At 50.3% G+C, this 7,221-nt stretch overlaps 1 protein-coding gene across 1 annotated transcript in view; it reads left to right on the top strand.

Moving 5' to 3' along the window:
• The window catches only part of S1PR1 (sphingosine-1-phosphate receptor 1), a 19,467-nt gene that overhangs the window by 7,262 nt on the left and 4,984 nt on the right, over positions 1 to 7,221 (top strand). Inside the window, exon 2 of the mRNA XM_006762940.2 lies at positions 5,742 to 5,907. The gene's annotated coding sequence lies outside the window, so the exon portion shown is untranslated. The remainder of the gene's footprint in view (positions 1 to 5,741; positions 5,908 to 7,221) is intronic.

Consider the following 7,221-nt stretch of genomic DNA (forward strand, 5'->3'; position numbering starts at 1 on the left):
GACTTCGAGGCCACGGTCAGACATCTGGGACTCAGGAGCCGGGCTCCCCGTCCAGGGCTGGGCAGGGGACATGCTCAGAGCCGGTGCACGGGAGCGCACGCTTACAGGGCCACGAGCCAGGCTGATGCCATCACTAGCCTGGATGGGGCGCATCTGTTTCTCCCTCCGTCGCCCTCTTAGACTGCGCTATGGGGACCAGGGGCGATGTATCCTTAGCTTCAGCATCCGTGCAGCCCCGGATGTTTGCCTGCTGGACTCACGTATACATAGGCCCTCCTGAACGTCATAGGACAGCAAGCCCAGGAGGTCAGATGTGCGGGGAGATGGGAAAGGCAGGGAGAAAGCCCTGTCTGAGGCAGCGGGTTTTTTGGTCGGAGATTCTGCACTGTTTTACCTGAAGCCGGGTCGGTGGTGATACCTGTAACCGAACAACCAGGTGGCAGATAACCCCTTTGGCATATCTCTCTCCCTGAACAGACTGAACTTCACACTTGGTAGTCATCTCGCGGACATCTCTTCTCCTAAGGGCAGTGCATTGTCAGTGTTAGTGTCGCCGGAGGACGGCCATACACACTTCTACGAAAGCTCCAGGTCTGAGCCATTTGAGGGTCAAGGAGAGAAATAACTCTAACTCCTTGTGATGTTCATTCATTCGCTCGGCAGGTGTCTTGGTGACGGCGGTCCCAGGACCCTGCTAGGCCCCAGCAAAGCGCGGTTTCCTTGTGGAGTTTACGCTCGTGTGGGGGATGACGAACCAGTGACAAACAGGTCACGTGCTGGTGATGATTTAAGGGCTTTAAACGAGATAAAGCAGTTGTGGGAGGGCGAGGGCGGCAGGGTGTGTGATCTTAGGCAGGGGCCCGCTGGTTGGTCTGAGTGAGAGGGCGTGAGGTACCTGCGGAGAAGCACCCTCCAGACAGAGGAAGCAGCAAGTTCAAAGACCTGCTTTCGAGTGTATTGAAACAACAAGCTTCACTTATTGTCCTTGTTATTTATATTTTTTAATATATTGTTATTGTTGATTTCAGAGAGGAGGGGAGAGGGAGAGAGAGAGAAACATCAATGATGAGAGAGAGAGAATCATGGATCGGCTGCCTCCTGCACACCCCACACTGGGGATCGAGCCCGCCACCCGGGCGTGTGCCCTGACCGGGAATAGAACTGTGACCTCCAGGTTCATAGGTCGACGCTCAAGCACTGAGCTGTGCCGGCCGGGGGTGTGGTCCTTGCTATTACCTAAAATAGACCCTTCTTTCAAATAAGCAGGACACCAGGGCAGTAAGTACCAGGTCTCCTTCCAACCCCTCGGGGTCCCACAGTTCAGATTCAGCCACAGAGACAAACTCTGCAGGTCGGAAAGTGTGGGCTGCGCTGTGGGAACACACAAGTCCCACCTCTGCTTGTCCCCTGGCCGCTAGCAACCCCCTCCCCTCCGGCTGCAGGAGAGAGAGTTTTAAACAGTTACAGTGGAATCGATGAGCGTGGGCATGGATGGGGCAGCACCTCCGTGTAGAGGAAGTTACGGAGCTGGGGGGCCGGAGAGCACGGGGGCTCTGAGGAGGTATGCTGAGATCCCCAAGGCCATGAGAAGCGTTTGGTTCCTGGCCCTACGCTGGAGGGTAAGAGGCCACAGTGATAGGTGGTTTCTGTAGGAAGCAGGACCGAGAAGGCAGGAACGGAGTGCTGGCGACGGAAGGTACCTTAGAGGCCCGGCGCGGGTGGTGACCACCTCTGGCCGCTGTGTGAGTCCTCGGGACTAAAGGTGTACAGTGCAGCGTCGGCACGTGTGTGATAGAGAAAGCCCTGAAAGGAGTCGCAAAACCCCAAGAAAGGGTGAACGGACAGGAGGGAAGCCCCAGATTATAGCATTAAAAGAGGCAGCGGGAAAAGCTGGGACTTCTCAGCTTCTTCATCTGTAAAATGGTTGTTAATAGGACCTCACTTGTCGAACTGTTGAGCTAAATGTATTACCAATGCAAAATGCTTATTTAGTACAGTGCCTGACACATAGCACAGGCTATATCATTATTTCCAATATATAAAAGGATAGTTAAGATCATATTAAAAAGAGACGCCAGTTAAGAGGGCTGAGAAAGGGCAGTCTCAGAGCGATAGAGAAAGAGAGCAGGTCTCCAGGAAAGCAGAGTGGAGAGTGTTGACAACAGTGTCACATGGTGCAGAAGGTTCCCCTAAAGGGGACTGGTGAGGAGCCCCCACTCTGCTGGTGAGGGAGCCCTGTGTGTCCTCAGAGAGGTCACGCTAGGAGTGCAGTGTGGCAGAGGCCAGACTGCCTTGGGGTCAGAGGAGATTGGCAGTGACCTCAGTTCAGAAACGGCAGGGTGAACACTTTCACTTCCTTCCACCCCACATGCCACAGCCTTGGTAGTGCAGGGATTTGTTCTGTTTGCATAAACAAACAAACAAAGAAAAGGCGAGAGATGACAGCAAGGGAAATTTGGAAACTAAAAGCGGAGGGATGAGACCTCGTTGACTTAATTAATACAGTTAAACACTGAAGGCGGGGGTTGCAATGGGGGGCGCCCGAAGCAAGCTGAGCTGCTCCACTGCACCCCAGAAAGGCCTGACTTGGAGACTTTAGGCATCTCTGAGAGGGGGTGAAAGTCAAGATGAAAACAGAAAGTCTGCATTAGAAGCAGGTAGACTCATTCTCTCCCTCATCCTGCCCCGACCCCAACCCCCTGGGCTGTGACTTTCCCCAGCCCTGCCCGGCAGAGTGACTGATCTCCTCCATGGGCAGGAGACTTGGGGTGGAGGGGTGAACCCCACAGTCCAACCGGGAAGGTGAGGGGAGATGCCCATGCAGAGCGGTGAGAGCCCAGCTCCCTTCTCCCACTTCTCCCAGGAGTTGCAGCCAAGTTGTCATCTGCTAAAGGAGAAGAGATGTTTTCCTCTGGATTAATGAGCATCCAAAACCCCCAAACACTAAAGATACTCACGGTCATGGTCATTATAGGATGGCTCATAATAGTATGAAGTAACTGTGACACTATCCTCCTATTGCTTTACTTTATTATTACTTTTTATAACCTGACCAGGGATCGAACCTGCAACTTTGGCTCATCGGGATGATGCTCCAACCAACTGAGCTACCTGGCCAGGACACATATCCTTTAAAACTCAGTCTAAATGTAGCCCAAAGTCAACTTCCCCTGAGCCAGATTCCAAAAATGCCTACAGCAACTCCAAAACCGCTCCCTCACAAGGGGAACTGAAATAGAGGAGACTTCCCAATGGAAGGAGACAGCCATCGTAGCCAATTATGGTTAAAAGACCCTCCTTCGAATATCCATGCCACCACGTGGAAGTGGTGCTTGTCCTTCCAGGCCTTGGAAGCAAGAGAGTCTGAAGTTTCCGAGACATTAGCTTCAACGTCGATTTGCCTCTGACAAGAGCAATAACATTTTAGAAAACAAATTAATGTTTAATTTACCAATACAAGTATGCTAACAGAAAGGAAAACATTAACTGAGGAGTGGAAAGATAAAGTGGAGAAATCCTCCAGAAATTGAGGGGGGGGGGAGATAAAGATGTAGAAAATAAAAATAAATAGAAGGATATTAAAAAATTAGCCCAGATGGTCCATCGTCCACACAGCGGGAGTTCCAGAAGATAGGACAGGAAACAGACAAGAGGGCTTCTTGAAGAAATCATTGCAGGGGACTTCCCACACCGCAGGGGTCATTGTGCGTCTAGGACAGTGATGGCGAACCTTTTGAGCTTAGCGTGTCAGCTTTTTGAAAAACCCTAACTTAACTCTGGTGCCGTGTCACATATAGAAATTTTTTGATATTTGCAACCATAGTAAAACAAAGATTTATATTTTTGATATTTATTTTGTATATTTAAATGCCATTTAACAAAGAAAAATCAACCAAAAAAATGAGTTCGTGTGTCACCTCTGACGCCCGTGTCATAGGTTCGCCATAGGTTCTGAGCTGGTCTAGGACAAAGCTCAGAAATCGAGGTGTCTGCCCTAACTGGTTTGGCTCAGTGGATAGAGCGTCGGCCTGCAGACTCAAGGGTCCCAGGTTCAATTCTGGCCAAGGGCATGCACCTTGGTTGCGGGCACATCCCCAGTAGGGAGTGTGCAGGAGGCAGCTGATCGATGTTTCTCTCTCTCATCGATGTTTCTAACTCTCTATCTCTCTCCCTTCCTCTCTGTAAAAAATAAATAAAATATATTAAAAAAAAGAAATCAAGGTGTCTGCTAGTACAGTTCAGTCCTTCAGCACGGTGGGCATAGAAGGTTCTAGAAACACCCAGAGGAGAAAGAAGTAGCTGTACGTGAAGTTCTGGAGTAAGAACAGCTCTGGACTTTTCATCAGCAGCACCAGAAATCAAAAGACAAGGCAGCGACGCCTTCGGAGTTCCCAGGGAAAGTTACAACCTACAACTCTATACTCAGCCAAATTATTAGTCAAGTGTAAACACTGAATTTTTAAAATATCAGACAGGCATAGATTTAGAAAGTTTATAACACAAGCAGGTCTTTGAAAGGATAAGTGAATTAATGCCTCTTTAACATGGCAGAAAATCCATAGTACTGTTTAAAATGCTAATCAGGAAGTGGAGGAGTGAAACACTGGCTGTAGGGATTTGCAAGTCACCATCCATGAGACTTCAAAGCGGCTGGGAGGCTCAGCGGACCAGAGTGCCTCCGAGGACTGTGTTCTGCCTTGCAAGTTTTGCACTGTTTGTTTGTAAACCATGTGCCTGTATTAATTTGATTAAAAATAATTTAATTTGAAAGTCACAAAGGCAGTGAGTGGAAAGATGGACAGTGGATAGAGGTGGTGGAGGGTGAAGAATTTCCTCTGTCCTGTGGAAGATTCTTTATACACACGCAGCTCTTTATCCCTCCCCACGGCGTGAGAGGGAGATGGCATTGTGCCACTTGAGAGATGAGGAAAGCGAGGCTCAAGGCAGTTCCCAGACCTCGCTCAGAGGCACGCCCCTGGAAATGGGCCGTGTTCAGGCTGACCCCAAGTCTGTCACCCCCCACCACATCGTTTTGAATGTTGGCAAGGAAGAGAAGAAAGAGAGATTCTCTCGGAACCTAGTATAAGGCAAGGCAGAGAGTTTTTGATAGAGGAAACACACGGATATTGACATGAGTTGAAGGTAGAGAGTCACCAGAGGCCAAAAATTGAAAATATGAGAGAGAGCAGGAATAACTGAGCTGCGTCTTAGGAAGGTGGGCGGGAGCGGAGCACAAACAGCTACATGGGGAGAGCTTGGCCAGGGCGGGAGACACTGTGGAGGGCGGTGAGGGGGGAAGCTGTTATTGAGCTGGAACTTCGGGAGGAGGGAATGGAGGGTGATTATGGTTCTCCAGAAGCAGGAGGCTAGTGAGGCTCTGCTTACAGGAGAAGGGGAGGGGCGCCTGGGCTCTCACCTGGGATTGCGGGGAGTAGAGTTAGCAAATAGCACAGCTCTCCCGCCTGGCTGGTGTGGCTCAGTGGTTGAGTGCCCACCCAGGAACTGAGAGGTCACTGGTTTGATTCCAGGTCAGAGCCCATGCCTGGGTCGCAGGCTGGATCCCCAGTAGGGGGTGCAGGAGGCAGCTGATCAGTGACGTGTCACTCTCATTGATGTTTCTATCTCTCTGTCCTCCTCCCTTCCACTCTCTCTCAAAATCAGTAAAGGAAAAAACATTTAAAAAATATCGCTCTTCTAGTTAAATTTAACTTAACAAGTCATTTTTTTGTTTTGTTTTTTAGCATATGTCCCAAACGGCGCATGGTATTTTCTCTGGAGAGCCTCACAGAGACACAGGGAAGCATGCATAAAGAACAGCAACGCTGCTTTGAAATCCGAGATTTGGAGTGGGGCTACTCCAGAGTGGCATGGTCATCAGGCTGTCACCGAGGTGCCATGGGAAGTAAGGTAGGAACACTGGGCGTGGCTTCCAGGCAGCAGCGGAAGGGGAGCTGGGCGAGCGGCCAGGGGATGGCTTGAGGATGAGATTCTTAGGGCCTCTCCTGAGAGTCCTGGGAAGAGGCATGTGTGGGAACCGGAGACGGGGAATTGGCAGGGAAGCCATTGCTGCAAATAGCTCTGCTTCCCTTTTCCTTCTGCCTCGTGGTCATCGGTATTTTACATCCCATCAGTGTGGATTAAGGGCAAGCATCGCTATATAGTCATGTGTGAGGTTGAAACTCGGGGTCAGTATCAGTAACCTGGTCCTCACCAGCAGTGCTCACAGGAGAAGGATGGACTCTGCGCCGTCGTCTTCCGCAGGTATGAGGTTCCACGTGGGGGTCTGCAGTGGTGCTTAAGGACCTTTAGCCCGTCCATGGTCGGTCACAGCCCATGTTCACCAAGCGGTTTCATATGCCTGGACTCGGTTTCCTGGTTTGTAAAATTAGCACAAGAATAGCACTTAACTTGAGGGTCATTGTGAGGATCACATAAGTTAATATGTGTCACACTTGGAATCTGGAATACAAATACTGAAAGTATTGCAGGTAGATGAGAGGTTTTTATAAAAAGTCACAGTCTGCAAGACATTCATGGGGTTGGGACTGGATAAGTGGGCAGAGCACAGAGGACTTTTAGGGCAGTGAAAATACTCATGTGATACCATGTGATGGATACATGTCAATATACATTGGTCCAAACCCATAGACTGCACAGCAACCTCAAGAGGGAACCCTGAGGTAAGCCATGGACTTGGGTGATAATGACTGCCCGCCATGTTCCGCGCCGCCCCCTGATGGTCAGCGCATGTCATAGCCAGTGGTCGAACTCCCTGTGGAACAATTGGCATTTGGGGCCTTTATTATATAAGATAGGTAAGTCCTCAGACCAAGTCAGAGGCGTCTGAGAGTCCCTGCTGTTTCCAGGCTGTGCGCTGTGAGGCTGTTGAACTTGTGGGTAGGCGTTTCGTGATTGACAGGGCTTTCAGACAGCTGTGAATTAACCGACACTTGGCGTCTTCTTTTGCAAACTCATAAGATTCCATAAGCCCGGGGTCTGTTGTTTATTCACCAAGCCTCCTTCTGAGTCATTCAGGTACAGGGCGTGTCTGATTGAAACTGCGCAGCGGAGACCTCTGCATTCACATCTGCAGGGATGGGAAGCGGCGTGGCCAGGCGCTGGGTGGGACGGGCCTTGCAGCAGGGCGCCCGTCACACAGCTGAGCTGACCAAGGCACCTCTCAGTCTCAGGTTCAGAGGTAGCAGCTAAGAGCTAGGAAAG

Source organism: Myotis davidii, unplaced genomic scaffold, assembly GCF_000327345.1.
Source record: "Myotis davidii unplaced genomic scaffold, ASM32734v1 scaffold217, whole genome shotgun sequence".
NCBI classification, from domain to species: Eukaryota; Metazoa; Chordata; class Mammalia; order Chiroptera; family Vespertilionidae; genus Myotis; species Myotis davidii.